General features: G+C 37.3%; 1 long non-coding RNA gene across 22 annotated transcripts in view; it reads left to right on the forward strand.

The window, feature by feature from the left end:
- The window catches only part of LOC115847411 (uncharacterized), a 63,637-nt gene extending 44,340 nt beyond the window's left edge, over positions 1 to 19,297 (forward strand). For 8 of the 22 annotated variants that reach the window (XR_009560668.1, XR_009560665.1, XR_009560660.1 and 5 more), the window contains 5 exons: positions 5,114 to 5,257; positions 7,439 to 7,564; positions 8,140 to 8,268; positions 10,325 to 10,485; positions 12,364 to 19,297. This is a non-coding gene — a long non-coding RNA (uncharacterized lncRNA). The remainder of the gene's footprint in view (positions 1 to 5,113; positions 5,258 to 7,438; positions 7,565 to 8,139; positions 8,269 to 10,324; positions 10,486 to 12,363) is intronic. The other 14 variants (XR_009560661.1, XR_004037305.2, XR_009560670.1 and 11 more) reach the window with 9 other exon arrangements.
- The last annotated feature ends 541 nt before the right edge of the window (positions 19,298 to 19,838 follow it).

Here is a 19,838-nt window from a genome sequence, read left to right on the forward strand (position 1 = left end):
GATGGGAGTTTGCCATCGCTGTCAGTAAATATGCAACAATCTTTTAGGTGGTGAAATTCTTTAATGCCTAGTTAGTAATAGTGCCTATCTTCAACAAACTTGCTATCTGAAAATATTCTAATATAATTTTGTCACCCATAGTGTCCCCCTGCTCTTTGGGAATCATGTTTGCAATAGATTCTCCACTCATTGGCTTTAAGGGCAGTTTTCCTGTAAGTGGACAAGAAGCTGTTGTATACTGCTAGCACTTTTTGTCCTAGCCACCTGGGGTTCTGGGACTTTGTGGTCCTCAAATATTCCCTGATGGGCTGGGTTGTATTTTCCCAGATAATCTCTGTTAATACTATTAGTAGACATTACTATTCCTTTCAAGCATTCTACTGCCTAGGACATGTTACTTGAATTTTCATTAAGTTAAGGTTATTCGGACAATTCCCTACATTGGTAGTGCAGGTGAGCTTTCTTAGTTTTTCAAGAAATGCCTTTAAAATATTTGGTTCTTTGAAAGCATGTAAGTGCCTAACTCCTCTTCTAGTTGTCTGTCTCCTAAGTATGCTCCTGTAGATGCTTTGTTGCATTGTAGACAGCCACTGCTGGAGAATTGGCTGTCCTGAGACAGGATAAACGTCTTAGACATGGTGCTACTCTATGTTTGTAGTTTAATTGATTCTTCAGATGGAATGTAACACCCAATTGGCAGCTTAAGCTCAGCAAATCTTCCTATGATATGGTTGTAATGAACTTCCAATTTTGGTTTCTCTATGGACAAATTAGCAAGAAAATCAAATGTAATTGCATGACTTATCCTTTGGAAATCTCTGGTGCAGAGCACTGTGTTCCAAAGTTTAGACTTAGTAAAAATTTTAGTAAAATTTTGCTGCTTATTGAAAAACTCATTGTATCTTAAGGTCCTTTATTTCTAGTAACTATATATTCATGCTTACGTGTATGATAAACCGGTCACTGTTTTTTAGGTGCAATATTAATTTACCTGGGTTGCTTCCATCTCGTGCAAACAGGCAATGCAATCAAGTTGTCCAATAAAGTCACAGGTTTGGCATCCGTCTTTGAAATATTGAGCCACTAATTGGAATTTGTAGTGCAATAATGTAGCCATTTGCTATTGGGTCAGTTTTCTATGGGAAGTTTAGTCTTGTCATCACTTTATGGCAGATAATACTGCAAACCTGGATAGCTATGCTTTTCCATATTTGTGTCTTTACATTAAGTAGCGTTACTACTGTCATATACCTAAAACGTCAGTCACCTACTTTTTGTTTACGCTGCCAGAGGCTTGCAATGGAGTTCCCCAATTGTCCACTCTGCTTTGCCTCTGCAGAGGTGACATTACAAGTCAACGTCTCAGGGTCTCTTCCAGTTGCATTTCATTAGGATCCCTTGATTCTATACCAATACAATAAGGCTTTTTAAAAAAGTTTGCTAGGTATCCTTAGGTGCCTATTTACTTTTTTAGGGAGTCAATTTTGTCTGAATATTTGGCAATGTTAAGTAGGATCCCACTGCCAATCATATCTTTCACGAGCCTTGACGAATTTGGTGCTGTGTTTTTGTGTTTTGGACAGAAGACCCATTACCATGGATCTTACGTAGATTTCATTTGTCTTTACAGTGTTGTCTTTTATAAGCTATTAGATGAATTTTAAGAAAATTACTCTTAGTAATGCACTGCTTGCAGCGTTGGAAACCAGCAAGTCAGTAATAAAGGCATTTGGTGGTGAAACATTTTTAATTAAATTGTATGTCTGCTCTTGATCCTTTATGCTGAACGTTTCATGAATGTATTTGATTTATCACCATTATCATTTGCAAATAATTTTACAATATCACTCTCTAACGCACTGATAGCATGTGTTTATCCGGGCATATTTCTAAATGTTAGATTTGGTACTGTCTCAGAGTTAGGTGATGCTCTGTACTAAATTTACCCACACTGCTATTTAACAGGTGACGAGCTTGCATTCTAAGTTTGGTTCTTGACAGGCCAAAAAGTATACGTAGGTAAATTTAGTCGTAAATATATGCGTCATTCTCTGGGCTCCAATATTTTACAGCCATTGTTTCATTATTAATTCCACTGCCTATTTTTTCCCCCCGGTACGCGGGCCTCTCACTGTTGTGGTCTCTCCCGTTGCGGAGTACAGGCTCCGGACGCGCAGGCTCAGCGGCCATGGCTCACGGGCCCAGCCGCTCCGCGGCATGTGGGATCCTCCCGGACGGGGGCACGAACCCGTGTCCTCTGCATCAGCAGGCGGACTCTTAACCACTATACCAGCAGAGAAGCCTCATTCCACTGCCTATTAAATCTGCGGTAATAGTGTGGCGTTTTCATGGGTTGTAATGGGTGTTTTCACATTTGTAACTGAACTGTAGAGAAGTTGGAGCTAATCCGAACTTGTAGCCAATTGGTACATGCATCATTACCCTTTGGGAATTTAGACGGTTTGATGTTCATGTGAATGTAGGAAATTAGTGTCATCAGCAGTGCAGTTTAATACCTCTGCTACATAATCAAATATTGAGATTGGTAGGAATTTGGCGCCATCTTGTGGATACAAGATAACCACTATGTTAGCTTTTATGTTGTACCTCATTTGTCCACAGGGCAGCACCCTTTGTGAAATCACTACAGATCAGAAATGCCTCCCCAATTTTCCAGTAACATTACAATCTGGTTCCTCCATTTTGAGTCACTAATATATTTCAGGGTTGTTGTTGAGTGTCTTTTATTGTTAGACATTTAAATACTTTTAAAGAGTAATAGGGTTTTAAGCCCCAATAATTGTGTTTTTTTGGTTGTTAAAGGTATTAATAAGGCTATTTACTGGTACATTTAGTGTCTTATTCAACCATTTACAGTATACCTCCAAAGTTTGTGCATTTCTGAGAACAATTAGCAATGATTGTGGAAATTTTCCACAGCTTGTATTAGTGGTATTGGTTGCATATTTCCCTTCAGGGATTATTACTCTAAATGTAAATGCTCCAGTGATGGTAAGACAACACTAATGTTGTAAGGTTTTTGAGGACATTGAGATTGTCAACTATTGTAGGTTATATATCGCATGTATATCATCTATAGTCTGATTTTCTTGTTTATAGATCACTTTGATCATGCGATATGTAAAGTAGTAGTCTTGCCAATTACTGTAGATCCTCCATAACATGATAGGAATGAGGTTTTCACTCATAAAAACTCCAAGAAAAGTTCATCCAGATTTTGCATAGTTTAGTGGACAAAGAGGAAACATAACGGAAACTGTTACTCAATTTACCCATAATATGATGCCTTTTGGATATGTTAGGTTCATCATTCTCACAGAAATTTGGTCTCTTCAGTCTCTTCTAGAAATGGAAGTTTGTGAATGAAAACTTCCATTAACATCACAGTCTAATAGTACTAAAGAGCAAAAAATAATTTAGTGTTGATAAAAGCTGTTTATTTGCTTGTAATATCATTAACTTTATCTCCACATTCACTGAGGTGTGTGACCTTTTTAAAGTAGGTCAGTGTAATTATTACGTATATTACAGTGGCTGTTTTTCTTTAATTTTAGGTGTCTTGCCTCCAAATTTATGGAGGGTTTTGTGCCCCTTGTCAGGAAATATTTCAAGGTTTGTTGCCACCTTGTGGACACGAAGTTTTTTCCCCCCAAGACTCTAGTACCGCATTAGTCCACAACGTGTCGCCCTTTTGAGTGATATTGCATTGCTTGCATCACAAGTATGGTTCTGATTGAGAGTACAGTAAACTGATGACTGTGCAGTGAGCCAAAAATATATTTGAGGAATTTCAAGGGTGTTTGTTTCATTTCTTGATTTTGCCCAGTTACAGGCTCTGGCTTATAAAATTTGACGTTGGTGTTTGTGTGCAGTATAGTGTAGTGCTGATGTATAATTGGTTTAATTCGATATTCCTACTTATTAGCTTTGTCCTGGTTTATCACTAGCAATTTAAAAATTTCACTAGCAAATTAAAAACACATGAATGATGTCTTTATATCAGATAACAAGGACCGTGTTTCTCCTAAAACCAGTTGACGTCACTGGAGTACATTACTCCATATATGAAAAAATGCCTGAGGGAGTGTATTGTTAAAGACTTACTGTGCTATTCCGAAATTTCCAAGTGTTGTTATTTGATATACTTTTATTGTACTATTGTTGCAGTAACTTCAGCTGACTTTTGTCAAACATAACATTGCCCTAGTAAGCACATGCTCTGTGATAATCTGATATGGATACCAAAAAGCATAGTATGTGTTAATGTATTATTGGTTATAATTGTGCTCTGTTTTCCAAATTATTTTAAAAATTATCTAGCATGCATATGTATAATGCAGTGATGAGTGGTGGTTTAATTTTGCTGGTGTTCTCTAGTAACCACTATTGTTTGTTAAACAGTACTTTGAGCTGCATCTCACTTGGTTTCAAAAATTTTTGCTTTTTTTGTCATGGCAAAACTTGTTTAGGGGGTGTGCTTTAGTATTGTCACCTAGGTTGCTCAGTACGTTATAGTGCTTTACATGGAGAACTTTTCATTGTTTACTTTTAGTTCAGTGTTGCTATTTAGATTGGGGTATTCTAATATTGTTAACCATTTAGCCTTTCTTTGCTCCTCCAGTTGACTGCCTGTAATTTTGTTAATTAGCAAAACGTTAGGTATTAGGATCTGCCAACCATGGACTGAGTGGTTCTGGAGGGCCTGTTACTTGCTGTATTGTGAAACCATAGATCCGTGATTTGTTATACTGCCAATGTTAATTTAATCATGTGATCAACAAATGTGTCCCAGAATTTTATCATGGTGAGTGGTCATTGTTTCTGTCTGCTGTCGTTACTGGTTGAATAGCATTAATCTAAACCATAGTCACCAAGGTGATTGAAATATATTTGGTAGGTCTTAGGCTTTTTCCACCATTAAGAAAATTTTGTCTTTTTTACTGCCTTGTATTGGTACTGAATTGTCATATTTTCCTACCTGTTACTAAAAATAAATGTCTAGTTGTTGGCTCAGCAATCCCTTTGTATTATAGATGTGGTCCTGCTAAGATTTTTCACCACCTGTGGTCAAATGTACTTTTCTGTTTTGGAGGTTCTTCAGTGACTGTTCTTTACAGTCTTGCCTCTGCTACTTCTCTGCTAGATCATTATTTAGCCCAGCTGTATTACGGGATCTTTTGACTTCATGGTATCACTGGAAAGCTTACATGTCCTAGTGGATGAAAATATTTCAATGGTAAGACTAATCTCCATGTGGTATTTTATTTTATCTCTAATTTTTGCTTATATGTTTATGGGTTATGCCTACACAGATTGGGCAGTTTGATGCTGGCATAATGTTGAAGGACATTTCAGGTTTTGTGTGGACATATTTTCATTCCCTTAGGTATCTACTTAGCATTGCAGTTGCTTTGGAATATGGAAACTCTACATTTAATGTTTTGAGTAATTGACAAACTGCTAAAGTAACTGCAGCATTTTACATTCTCACCAAGAAATTTACGAGGATGTTAATTTAACTCCATTCTCACTTATTTTCTATCTTTTATAATAGCCATCCCAGTAGATGTTAAGTACAGTTGACTCTTGAACAACACAGGGTGTTGGGGGCGCTCATCCTCCTCACAGTGGAAAATCCACATGTAACTTATAGTCAGCCTTCCATACATGCAGTTCCTCCTATCCGAGGTTCCGCATATGCACAGATTGTGTAGTACTGCAGTTTTTACTATTGAAAAAAAATCCACCTGTAAGTGGACCCACACAGTTCCAGCCCATGTTGTTCAAGGGTCATTTGTTTCTTGTATCTCGTGTTTTTGCCTAGTGTTTCTGTGTTGAACAACTTTTCATATGCTGATTGACCATTTGTATTTCTTTGGAGAAATGTCTATTCAAATCCTATGTTCACTGGAATTGAGTTATGTATCGTTTTATGTGTTGTTTAGATTTTCATTCAAAATACTAATTCTTTTTGTGATTTCTTCTTTGACCCATTGGTTATTTAGGAGTTTGTTGTTTAATATGCACATATTTGTGAATTTCCCAAATTTCATTCTGTTATTGATTTATAATTTCATCATGGGAGAACATACTTTATATGATTTCAATTCTCTTAAGTTTGTTGAGACTTGTTTCATTTCTTAGCATCTAGTCTGTTCTGGAGAGTGTTCCATGTGCATTTGAGAATAATGTGTATTCTGCAGTTGTGTAGATGTTTTGTAGATGTTTAATAGATCAAGTGGTTATTTTTTTGTTTGTTTTTTTTTTTCAAGTGGTTATTTATAGAGTTGTTCAGGTCTTCTCTTTTCTTGTAGATCTTCTACCTAGTTGTTCTGTTACTGAAACTTATTGCTGAATTATCTATTTCTTTTTCTGTTTCTACCATTTTCTCCTTATTTTTGGTGCTATGTTGTTAGGTACATATATGTTTATAATTATACTTTCCTGATGGATTGATCCTTTGATTGTAATAAAATATCCTTATTCATGTCTAGTAATAATCTTTTCTTAATTGTGTATTTTATTATTAGTATAGCTAACTCCAGCTCTCTTTTGGTTAGTGTTTTTGCCTGGTACGTCTTTTTCTATCCTTTTACTTGTAAACTTTTTGTGTCTTTGAATTTAAACTGTGTCTTGTAGATAAGATATTGGTAGATTATATTTTTTAAATCTGTTGTTCCAAGCTCTGTCTTTTGATTGCATTACTTAAAAATTTTTTTATCTTTAATGTAATTACTGACAAGGTAGGATTGATGTCTGTTTTGCTACTTGTTTTCCATGAGTCTTACTCTTTTTGTTCCTCTGTTCCTGTATTACTACCTTCTTTTATTTTTGTTAAATATTTTAAGCATTTTCTTGTACCACTTAAATTCCCTTTTTTCTTTTATTATATTTATTGAGTTGTTTTTCTCATGGTTGCTCTGATCTTTCAGTTAACAACTTACCTTAAAAGAATTGGTTTCAGATTAATACCAACTTAATTTCAATTGTGTATACAATTTGTTCTGCTATGTCTTTGTTCCCTGTCTTTTCCTTTGTGATGTTATTATTATGTAAATTACATCTGTACATGACGTAAGCATATCAACACAATTTTCTAGTTATTCCTTTATGCTATTGTCTTTAAGTCAGAAATGGGAAGAAAAGTGTTACAAATAAATACAGATTTTTTTGTCTGTTATATTTATTTATGGAGTTATCTTATTGGTGCTCTTTATTTTTCATGTGCATGTGAGTTACTGTCTAATGTCTTTTCATTTCTGCCTGAAGGACTTGATTTTGTATCTCTTGTAGATGGCATGTCTACTAGCACTGAATTATTTTAATTTTTGTTTATCTAGTAATGCTATAATTCTTAATTTATCAAGGATAGTTTTGCTGAACATAGAATTCTCAGTTTACATTCTTTTTCCTTCAGCAGTTTGAATATATCACCCACTGTTTTTTGGTCTCCATGGTTTATGATGAGAAGTCAGCTATAACTTACTGAGGAGCCATTGTACATGATGAGTTGTTTTTCTCTTGCTGCATTCAAGATTCTGAAGTTAGTCATGAGTCTAGATTTGAGTGTCTTTGACTTTATCCTTTTGGGCATACATTGATCTTGCATGTATAGATTAATATTTTTTTCATCAAATTTGGCAAGTTTTAGGCTATTATTTATTCACATATTCTTTGTCCCCTATTCTTCTCCTTTGTTTGACTCTCGTTTTGTTTGTTATCTTTACTGAAAGTAATTCTTTTTCATTACCTTATAATAAGAGAACATAAAGCTATGTATAGTATTGGCTTTATGTTATAGTGTTCCTTTTTTACTTGCTAAATTGGCTTGATTGTAATTTACATTTCTTTTTTGACCCAATTGTTATTTACTGTGATGCTTCATGTTGAGGTTTTCTGGTTTGAGCACATATTTCATATATATATGAAGTATATAATATATGTTGAAATATATACATATAATGAAATGTATATATGGTTTTATTGCATTGTGATTAGACAATGTGACTGCTATATGTTCCTACATGTCTAGTTTTAAATAACAACTTTATCTAGTAGGGAAAGACCCTCATTCGTTTTTTAAAAAATTTCTTTATTTTCATATACTTGTTCTTCCAGGAGCGCATTAGAAAGAGCATGTCAAGTTCTCACCACAAATACCATTGGAGTTACAGTTGGAATGGCATTGAATTATAGAATAATTTTTGGAGAGCTGTCATCTTTATAATTTTCTCATACATGAAGGTGGTATGTTTCTCCTTTTATTCAGGTCTTCATTATTGTGTGCTTGTCTTTTCCACTTATTATTTTCAATATTTTTTTCCTAGTTTCTGGAAGAAGTAGGCAGATATCTTAGGAACTGAGATTCTGGTGGGAAAAGTACAGAAGGTGTCATCTGCATAGACTAGACTCTATTAGTATAAAAGGTCATATAAAATGTATTTTTGAATATGACGTTACCATTTCTTCCACAAGGCCCTAGGAGTCTGCATTATTTATAATGTTCCATATCCCTGTTCTGCATAAGTATAGAGGTGGTTGCTAATATTAGGGGAAATCATGTAGTAAGCCATTTGTTTTTAATACTGTCAGCATCCCTTTGACCCTCCCCTTTCCCTTTTCGAAGTGCTTCTTCCATCCTGCAAGCTTTTGGGGACTCTGCTTATTGTTTATAGCATATGTACCCATTGAAGACCTTCAAACCCTCCAATATAGAGCTAACTGGTTGTGTTTTCACTACAAAAGTTTACAGTTTCGGAGAGGTAAGAGTCCTCGTCCACTTGATGGTTTTGTTTCAATTTTAAGAGCAACTCTCTGAGAGGGAGCTAAAGGAGAACATCCAGGATACAGAGAGATATTTGAACTTAGATCCTATGAGAAGCATTATAGGAATTAGAGCTGTTTAGATTGTGGGAGACAACTCCAAAATGGAGAGCTTGCTGGTCTGAAGTCAGGGATAGTTGGTTTTGTTGTGTAAAGGCAGTTCTAGTTAATGGAGTAACAGATTCAAGAATGTCCAAAGATGAAAATACTCTTGGAAATAATAACCTAGTGGAATTTGAGAATCTCCCTGCATGGAGTGAAAGTTGGATTACATGCACTTTAAGGTCACATTTATAACTGAGATTCTGTCTCAGTCAGGGCAGATGAAACTGATTTTTATTGTGTGCCTACTTCACATGTTCCCATTTAATCATCACAACCCTCTGAGGCATCCCAGAGAGGTAGAATAAGTTTGCTCAGGTAACTAATCTCATTAATGGCAGAGCATACTTCTTTTACCTCTCCCCTCCTATATATCTTAATTTGCAATAGTAATTCCTTACATTTGTATCGCAGTTTATCATTTAGAAGCCTTTCAGAAACATGGTTTTATTTGACCCTTATAAAAATCTGGTGAAGTTGGAAGAACCGATTCCACTTGTCTATTTTATAGGTGAGGAACATATATTTCTCTGGGGTAAAAGGGATCTGAGAGACTATTCAATACAATGTCCATATTTTGCAGTTGAAGAAACAGTACCAGAATTAAAAATCAGGATATTTTGTAGGCATTCTTTGATTTGTGTTGGATGGAGGGGAAGGTGAGACTAGATGATTTAATGAGGTACAGAAGGTTGTATTGTTTTTATCCATCCTATAGTATACACTGGATTGGTGCGAGCTCGCCATATTAGATTAAGTGGCATTTTAACAAACTGATCAAAGGCACTAAAGGTTTAAGGAAGAAACGTAAGGCTTCAGGTAGCAGGTTGTGGAAGATATTTGGGGTCATGAGGTTCTACTTGGTGGCCTTTAAAGCATTTAAAGTATTTCCCGCTCCAGGTTCAAGGGTCACCAGGGAATCAGGCCACCGGAAAATGAGTTATGTTGTACAATCAGTCTGCTAATGGACAGGAATGAGATGAAGCCTCAACAGTTGTCCACAACTCTGGGAGCCACCATTCACTGTGACATGGGCTCAGAGTGATGGCTCTTTTGATTATAGCATAGGTTATAGATTTAGAACCTCAAGGATAGAAGGACCTTAAAAAAAAAAAATCTCATATCTAAAACAGCTTATTTTAATTTGACCCTAATTCAAGTCCTTTTATAATATACCCAACAAATGGTCTTTTTGCCTCCAAGTAAGTGTACTTAGTGATAGGGAACTCCTCCCTGAGTTAACTTATCTCTTCTTTCAAGAGCTCTATGTAATACTGAGCTGAAATATATTTTTCTATAGCTTCAACTCATTCATCATATTTGTATTATGCCTCAGTTCAAGAATATTGCTTTATTGTTCTCTCTCCTGCATCTTCAGCTTCTCTCTGCTGCCTTTTGTGCTGCCAGGCACAGTGCTTGGTGATGGGGATATGGAGATGAATTAGACACGATTCCTGCCCTCAAAGAGTTCTCAGTCTAGTGAGAGAGTTCGACATGTACACAGATACTTACAACAGTATGGTATGCTCTACAATGGAGGTATGTACAAGATACTATGGGGTTCAGAAGAGAAATCATTTGACTGAGTCTGGAGATGCAGAGGTTGGAGGAACTGATGCTTCAGTTGATTCTTTAAAAAAGTAAAGGTTGACTAGGCAGAAAACAGAGGGAAGTACCTTCTAAGCAAAGGTATGGGGATTAGAAATAGAATGATGAATTGGGAAACTACAAGTAGTTCATGAAATTAGATTGGAAATAAGCCATGAAATTTGGATTTCATTTTGAGTGTTTTAAGGAGATGCTTTTGATGGTCACTCTGGTAGTATGGAAGATTTTCAAATCTGGACAGGGAGATCAGTTAGAAGGATACTGTAGTAGTTAAGATGATAAGTGATCTAAGGCTAGAAGGAGTGGGAGTGAAGAAGAGGGGATAACCTCTCAAATAAGGGTTTATACAAAATACAGATATAATTAGAACATGGGAAAATTTAGGCTTTCAGGCTTCGGCAAGTGTGTATCCCCCATCCCCACCCCTGGCCTTCATGAAAGATCCTCACGTGTTCTTTAGATGGGTGAACATCTAAAGATGTTCCTTCCAGACTAGGGCTTTGCTGCACAGATTTTGCAAGTTTCTTTGGTTTGGGGGGCAGCCACATATGAAATTTTGACTCTTGGAAAGACATCTGAACAGCTGCAGACTTCTCATAGTATTACTAAGTTCCTGGTCCTTCTCATCAATAGCAGGGCTAATCTCATTGTCATATATCTCTCAAAATATTTTTTACCAAAAATGGAGGCTTTTATATTTAAAACCCACTCAGGGAAGAAATGGCCTTAGTTATTGTCTCAATTGCTTTATTTTGCTTAGGGATTTTTAAATGTTTATGGTTATATCTGTTGGTAAAAAAATACATTCAATAATTAAAAATCTAAATATATCCAGTGTTTATTTTCTCTTTTCTCAAAGCAATATAAACAGAATATTTGGGAAATTCTCCCCTTAAGGCTCAGAGTGGTGACCCTGGGGATTCAGAGAATGGCTTTCTGTGACTGGAATGATTAATAGGAGATTATGTTTAAGTAGACCTTATGTATTTTCAGTGGACCTTATGTCACTAGCCATCCTGGAGGGCAGTAGGGGGAAGAAGGTTTGGGACAGGAAGCCCCAAGCAGGACAGCAAAGCAGTACAGTGACAGTTTGGGTCTTGGACTCAAATCGAGTCTCACACTTACCAATGTGGTTTTGAGCATGGTTTTTCTCCTCTCTGGTACTTCTTATGTAAAATAGAATTAATAATATCTTTTTGCAATGATGAGTGAGGGTGGGAATGTAAGTATTTAATGGGATTATTTCTGTAAACTGCTTGGAACTGGTGTGGAATATGCTAAATGCTATATGAACTGTAGTTGCTGCAGATAATGATGTTGACCTTGACGAGGATTAAAAGAAGATAGTTAACTAGAGGTACTTATATTTTATATTGTCAATAAGGATGTTGGGGTTTGCAAAAGAAAGTAAAACTAACTGACCTCAAGGTTTTCAATGGCATGCTAGTGTGAAGTCACTTCTCTGCCTTTTTTTTTCCCTCTGCCAAATAGGTTGGGAAAACAGATGACTTTTGTCCATGCCCTGATCACTAATCTATTGCATTTGCTCTTATTTCCAAATATAAAGTTGTTGAAAATTTGTACAGTACCCAAACTGAATAAAAGTATCCTAAAAAATGTAGTAAAATGCTTTGGAATTGGTCAAAACTGGATTTGAAACCTGGCTCAACTACTTAATAACTGTGTGATCTAAGGCATGTTACTAAACCTCATTGAACCTCAATTTCTTCATCTATTATAATAATTAATTTGCAGGGTTTTCATGAGGATATTGTAAAGTGTATGTTATAAGCATGCTATAAATTGCAGGTATCATTGTTAGTTCTTGGGACATTCACCGCGTGACAGAAACAACAGCAGGCCCTGGTGGCTGGGAGGACTTCATGGATCCAACAGCAACCTGAAGAAATCCTACTCGGATGGATATAATACAACCTGCTAAGTGTCCTAGCACTTATCAGGTTGTATTATCATTGTCCGTGTCTATGGCTCTCGTCTACCAGACTCTAAATTCCTAACGGGCAAGGACAGTGCCTTATTCATCTTTGTATTCACAGTGCCTAATCCGGTGCACATTGTAGGCCTCATTAAATGTTTGTTGAATGAAAAAATGAATCATCAACAGACATTAATTGGGCGCCTGCTCTGTGATCTCCATGGGCTCAGCTTGTCCCCGCCAGTTGCCTACAACGTCCAAGCTGTCTTCAGTATGCTTTCTCCTGAAGCTTACTCCTATCTTCTAATTCTTTTGCCAAGGACTTTTCTGTGTAGTGCAAAAATAGCAAATATACTTCATCTCAAGTACCATCTCCAACTGATTGATAGTACCTGTCTTGATTATGTTTTATAAAAAGGATTCTGAAGCCAGATCTCAGTTCAGTATGAAAGAGGATTATAACTAATTAGTGATGTTTGCTGGGGGTGGGGGAAGGGGAGTAGCAGCACAAGTGCCACATATATGTCATATTTAATATTGTATTTTCCATGAAATACTCTGTTTCTATGCCTGTATTTTAGTCTTGGCTACTTGCAGATGTTGCATTGTTGCTGCTGCCACTACTACACTTGCTGCCAGTTGCTCCTTGGGTAGGACCAGAGTGATCATTGATCAGAAACTTCATCCTCACAGTCTGGGGTTTGCTCCTGTGGCTGGTATTCACAGTTTTCCCCTTTCAACTATACCTCAGCTATCCCCTTACCTACATTAACAGGTAGGCCTCCAGATTATCTTCACCACTCAACAGGCTCATACTTCCTTTTTCTTATTTAGTGTGATAAATCATTATTGCTTCATGAGAAGCCTTCTTTCTGTTAGAAGATGTGACAACTAGAATACAAGTTAACCAATTCCATCAGGGCCCTACAGTGAGTCATAAAAGCTCCCTTTTAATGTAGGAGAAAATTGAGCATGCTCACAGACTACAGGGCAGGGAAAAGGGAGGCATTGTACATGTGGGAGAGAGATGATAACTTTTGGCTCTTAGAACACGGGTGGAGGGTTAGCCTTAGATGAAAGGAGTTACCTCTTCACTGGGGCATAGTGACAAGAATAAGAGTTAGGAAGAGTACCTGATAAGGGTGTTGAAGATTTGTAATTGGAGAGGTGGATGATAGAGAGGAAGCTGACCAGGGACAGGATTATGGAGACAAGAGTCTAAGGAATATCCAGGCCAAAAGGCTGGATTGGAGAGCTTATGACATATCAAAGTGAACAACTAGTTTGAAACTTGATAATAGATTCAGGAAAATATAAAGTGGTCTTGGACCATTGTTACAAGTAACATTTGGTTGCCTGGAACTGATCTTGATTGATTGAGGGATGGACAGCTAGCAAGAGAGGAGTTATGCAGAAATGGATTTGAGGATCCAGACTGTATATGGAAGGAAGCTCAGAGTCTGTAAAAAAAAGAGGCCTTAGTGCAATCAAGATGGGTGCTGAGTAGTTGGAAAACTAGAATGATAGGACCTGTATCAGAGGCTGAACTTTGGAATGTTAAAATTTTAAAATTGGAGTGATCAAGATACCTGTGATGGTAGGATGTCAGATGGTTGTTTACCTGGATACTGAAGTGACCCAGGATTATAGCAAAAGCTGGGCTAGGAATGAACACTGTAGGCTAGATAAAATAGGCTTCAGTGACTGAGGAATGATCTGGAGGTTGGCACATGACAGTTGTGCAGATGCAAGAGAAGAGAGGTTGTAGTGGGATGGTAGTATGAGCCTCAGAAGAGTGGTGGGGATTACTAGAAGATGCAAAAACTGTGGTTTGCCCATTGCACTGAGGTTTTGGCTGGTAGAATGCACATCTAAAATGATCCCCTCCTTTATTAAGTGCTTGTTCTATATCTGACACTTTGCTGTGTGCCATCTGTTTATCCCTTTTGGATCTGTCAACATTTCATGTGTGAAAATGAGCAGCAATCCCAGGCAAGGATAGCTAGGCTGCTGGCCCTTAACACTGGTGGAATCCTGTGGCCATCTCCTAACTCTTTGAAAGAGCAGCAAGGCTGGTCATCTGGAAGTATGATAAAAAGATTTGTTTAGGATTAAAATTTTCCCTTGACCTTGATGTAACTTCATTACATGGTACAGGCTTTTGTTGGCTGTGTTCCATAATGTGCTTTGGCTTCTGAGCCTCTGAGTTGAGGAGTGAACTAGAACTGCCCTTTGAAAAAGACAGGCACAGTACTTGAAAAACACTCGTGTTGATTAGAACAAGACACAGTCCTATTATCTAATTGAGCTTTTAAGATAAAGAGTAGACAAAAGAAAGCCCACATCAGTGGGTGAATAACAAAACCACTTTGTAAAAGCCATTTAGCTTCAGGATGCATCCAGTCTGGTGGCCATATTGTAGATGTTCCCTGTGCTGTTGGGAAGGATGGCTGGAAATTGATGCAAAGAGATGGCCCTTAGGACTTGGAAGGTAAAGTTTAGGAAGAGAGTCTCTCTGAACCCTCTGAAATTGCATGCAGTCATTTTTCTTTTGTTATAGTCTTCAAATGAGCCAATATTCCAATAAAGGTTTAGAGCCACTGTGTTAGAGTGACCAGACCCTCAGATAGCCCATCCCCTCCCATGGGGGCTGCTCTATATTTATTCCTCAGGAGGAGCTGGTAGAAGACTTCATGAAGGAGAAGAAAAGGAAAAGATCAGAGGATGACTACAGCCTCTCTTCATCCCAGCTTTGCAAAGCATGACTCAATAGATAGATCACTCTTTTGAAGACTCTCCAGACCACAGGTTGCTCTTTTCAATTGCATGCTTAGCCCTCTTGGCTCCTTTCAGAAGTTGTACTCTATGTATGTATATATGAACTATCACTTCCCATAAAGAGGACACCATGTAGTCAAAAATTGCCAGATCCCCAATGCTGGAATATAGGCCACCAGAGATGAGTTTGAGTTTCAGCAACATAAGACCCCAACTTCATGGAAGGAAGGTAGTCAATTGACTTGAAAATAACCCCAATCCCTGCATTCATATTCTTTTTCCTTCAGTCCTATGGCTAAGATATCACTGATTAAAGCAAACAAAAGCCATGACTTTCTCCTTCCACTGGCACTTCTCTATCCCACGTATATGCCACTGTGAGTCACTGTCTTTCATTAGCACTTCTTTCCATCTCTTAAAACCCAAGGAGGTATGAATACTAAGGTTGGGGTTGAATTTGTCATAATTACTCTGCAGTTGGAGAATACTCAATGTTAATCACCCTGAAACCAACTCCCACCTTATCTCCTGGGGCAGCCACAGGAGACACTGTAGCCATGGCCAGCAACTGGACCCCAGCCCCAGGGATTACTCCTGATGTCTCAACTGATTATGAAATACCAGTAGGAGGGCTTGTTTCCCTTTCTAACTTGGTCATCAGAGATTAGGATTTGCATACATATGATATATAAGGACACACATCTTATGGGTCAATAGTAAACAGTGTCAGGTTACTTTTTGTCTCTTGGGGATGGGCAAGATAGGGTATGGGGGAAGTGGAAAGTCTTGAACCTTTCAAATATTCCCAGTGATTGTTCAGGACACCCCTAGTCACATCTTCTGGTGCCTTATCCTGTGCCTTGCCTCTCCTTTCTTCATAATCCTTCTAGTGCACTCCTTGCTCTCTCTAGCCACCTTTCATCTCCTGCCCCACCCTGATGGGTTTCAGCAGGTGTTTATTTTCTTTTCCTTCCCCCAGGCCATCTGTAACAGGCCCCAGATAGGAAGAGCCTTACTGTGAATGAGTGAATGAAGATTCAGTGAGTGTTGGTAGTGACACCATGTTTCTCTCTGGATTTAAGGAGAGAAGGAGTGCTGTGCAGAGGGGAAGGAGAGGGAAGCTATGAAATCCCATTATGGAGTAACAAATGCTTGGCATTTTAGTGGGTATTAGACCTAGAAGCCTACATGATTGAAGGAAGCAAACCTGAGATTTCTGATATTTGTGAGTGAAGATAGGTGTTAACTCCTTATTGCCATTAAGAATGAAGGGAGGAGAGAAAAGTAAAGGTCATAAAATCCTTTACCTCAGTGGAGAAGGCACTGAGACTCGCTTTATGAACCTGTTATTTTTAGAGGTAGAGTGAAGGTAAGTTGTTGTGCTGCACTTTCGTTACTCGTGAGAGTCACTGTCAGCAACTTTTCTTAGGTAGGTCTGCCCTTGTGGAGGTTTCTGTTGACCTGTATAAAAAAAACAACCCAGGAAAAAGTTTGCAACTTAGAAGAACTCTCCAGTTCAATAACAGGGTGTTAAAGGGGTTGAGGACAGAGGAAATAGCACAAGTAGTACCAAATAGCTCAGTTTTTTTGTTTTTCTTTTTAATGGGATGAATGGGCCAGAGATAGTGGGCAGAATGGCTTCATGCAACCCCAAACAGCAGATAGGACATAAGGAAACAGTACAATGAAAGGTCACTACTTGGACGTTTGTCATTCCCCAGAGAATGATGGAATATCTAAAGTAAAATTAGGAGCTGCTTTGGAGAAGGGTTTTAAAAGATTATTTCATAGAAGAAAGATTTAGAAGAGGGGAAACTTCCAGTTATATAAGATGGGCATTATAGCTTTTAAAGACATCTGTTCCCTGTATAGGTCATAGAGATTGATACCAGTATCAGCCTGTGGCTGATCAGGCCAGTTTAACTAAGCAGTTTCATGTTGCTGGAGAGATGCTGCCACTCTCTGTCTCTCACTTTGGCAGGTATTCATTCATCTGCAATGAGTCCAGTACCTGAAGGAGCAAGACAACAACAAGCATCCAGGGGGACAACAGTGTGGCCTTCTGAGTGAAGATAGCAACTGAAAAGATCATGGGATTGGCTGCATTAGGCTGGGTTTGTTTCTTTTTTGAAAATAAAAAATGTTCTCTTTTTGATGACAAAAGTAACAAGTGGTCATTGTTAAAAAATAAAGTGAAAGGTGTAAATTAAAAAGTAAATAATACCTATAATCTTATAACCCAGAAAATAATTCATAACATTTGCATGTATTTCCTTTTACTCTTTAAAATAAGTGTATATAACACAGTTTAAAAATAAAATTGACATTGTATATGTTATTCTCTAACTTTTCTCATTTGAGAATAAACAAGCATTCTCCTATATCATTAGCATTATTTAAAAATACAGTATTAAGTGTCACATAATATTTCATATGGTTCTAACAAAATTCATTTACAGTAAGTCCCCCTACATATGAACCTTCAAGTTGCAAACTTTCAAAGATGCGAACGTGTGTTCACATGTCCAGTCATGTAAGTTAGTTCACGTGTCTGGTGTACATTGTCACGTGCATGCATCTTCTACAAGTGGTTGTGCTTTTGTGTACTTTACTGTACCATACTGTATAGAGCATAGTAGTACAGTATCTTTATTTCAGGCCCAGAATGTGAGTGAAACTGAAGCTTACCCAGCCGCCTAGCACAGGGAGATCAGCTCGGTGCTTTGTGACCACCTAGAGGGGTGGGATAGGGAGGATGGGAGGGAGACGCAAGAGGGAAGAGATATGGGGATATATGTATATGTATAGCTGATTCACTTTGTTATAAAGCAGAAACTAACAAACCATTGTAAAGCAATTATACTCCAATAAAGATGTTAAATAAAAAAAGTATTTTTAAATTAAGGTTAAAAAAAAAATTGAAGCTTACCTATTGCTGATGATCCTTCAGCTCTACCGTCTCCCACCTCTTCTCCCTCCAGTCAGTAACTCTTCTTGCCTGTTCACTTGATGCCAGCCCCTGTATGCCAGCTGTTATACTGTACTAGTGTACTTTTCAAGGTACTGTACTCTAAGATTAAAAATGTTTTCTTTATTTTTCGTGTTTGTTTTTTATGTATTATTTGTGTAAAAGTATTATAAACCTATTATAGTACAGTACTATATAGCCTATTGTGTTAGTTGGGTACCTAGGCTAACTTTGTTGGACTTACGAACAAATTGGACTTATGAACACGCTCTTGGAATGGAACTTGTTTGTATATAGGGGACTTACTGTGGATGATCCCATGATGCAGACATTTTGGATATTATCAATTTTGCCTATAAAATTAAAATATAATGAACATAATTGCACATTAACCTTTATTGCATCTCTATTTCTTTAGAATAAATTTCTAGAATTGGAATTACTGAGTTTGATGAGAGCATTATTAGGGCACCTGAAAGGTGTTGTTGAATTGTCCTCAATATTGTACAAATAACATTCCCATCAGTGGTACATAAATGTGCATCAAAATATGCCCTTTCCTTTTATAAATCTCTCATCATTTGACAGGCAAAAATATCCATTTGTTTGAGATTTTTATTTCTAAGTTGCATACACTAAAATTCATTCCTATCATGTATAGTTCTATAGTTTTGACAAGTATAGAGTCATGTATCCTTCCACTCCAGTACCATACACAATTGTTTTAGCATTAATAATTTCTCTTGATTGCTCTTTTTGTTGTAAACCCTTTCCCTCAATCCCTGGAAACCACCTATTTGTTCTCCATCCCTATGGTTTTGCCTTTTCCAGAAGGTTATATGAATGGAGTCGTGCAATATGTAGACCTTTTGATCTGGCTTCTTTCACTTAGTAAAATGCATTTAAGTATCATCTATATTGTTATGTAAATCAATATTCATTATTTTTATTGTTGTACTTCACTATATGGATGTACCAGCTTTTAATCCATTCACTAATTGATGGACATGAGAGATATTTCCAGTTTAGGCCATTATGAATAAAGTTGCTATAAACTCTCAGGTACCAGTTTTGTGTAAATATAAATGTTCACTTCTATAGGGTAAATGCCTAGGAGTGAGAGTGAGTTAAACTTTTCCAAAGTTTCTGTATCACTTTACATTCCTACCACAAATATGAGTTCCAATTGCTCCACTTCTTCCACATCTTAACCAGCACTTGGCATTATCATGTTTTAAAAAATTTTACCCATTGGGTGTGTGGTGATCTCTAATTGTGGTTTTAATTTGCAGTGCCCTAATGGCATATGAGTTTGAACATCTTTTCATATGCTTATTTGCCATTTGAATATCTTCTTTGGTGCAGTCTCTGTTCAAATCTTTTGCCCTCCCCCTTCTTATTAGGTTGTTCTTTTTCTTACTGTTGAGTGTTTAGACTTCCTTATATATTCTTGATACAAGTCCTTTGTCAGATAGATTATTTGGAATTGGATTCTCCAAGTCTGTGGCTTGTCTTTCTATTAGCAGTGCCTTCTTCAGAGTAAGTGTTTAATTTGACAAAGTCCACTTTGTCAAATACATGACAATGTAATTTGGGGTGGGT

This window comes from Globicephala melas, chromosome X, assembly GCF_963455315.2.
Source record: "Globicephala melas chromosome X, mGloMel1.2, whole genome shotgun sequence".
NCBI lineage: Eukaryota > Metazoa > Chordata > Mammalia > Artiodactyla > Delphinidae > Globicephala > Globicephala melas.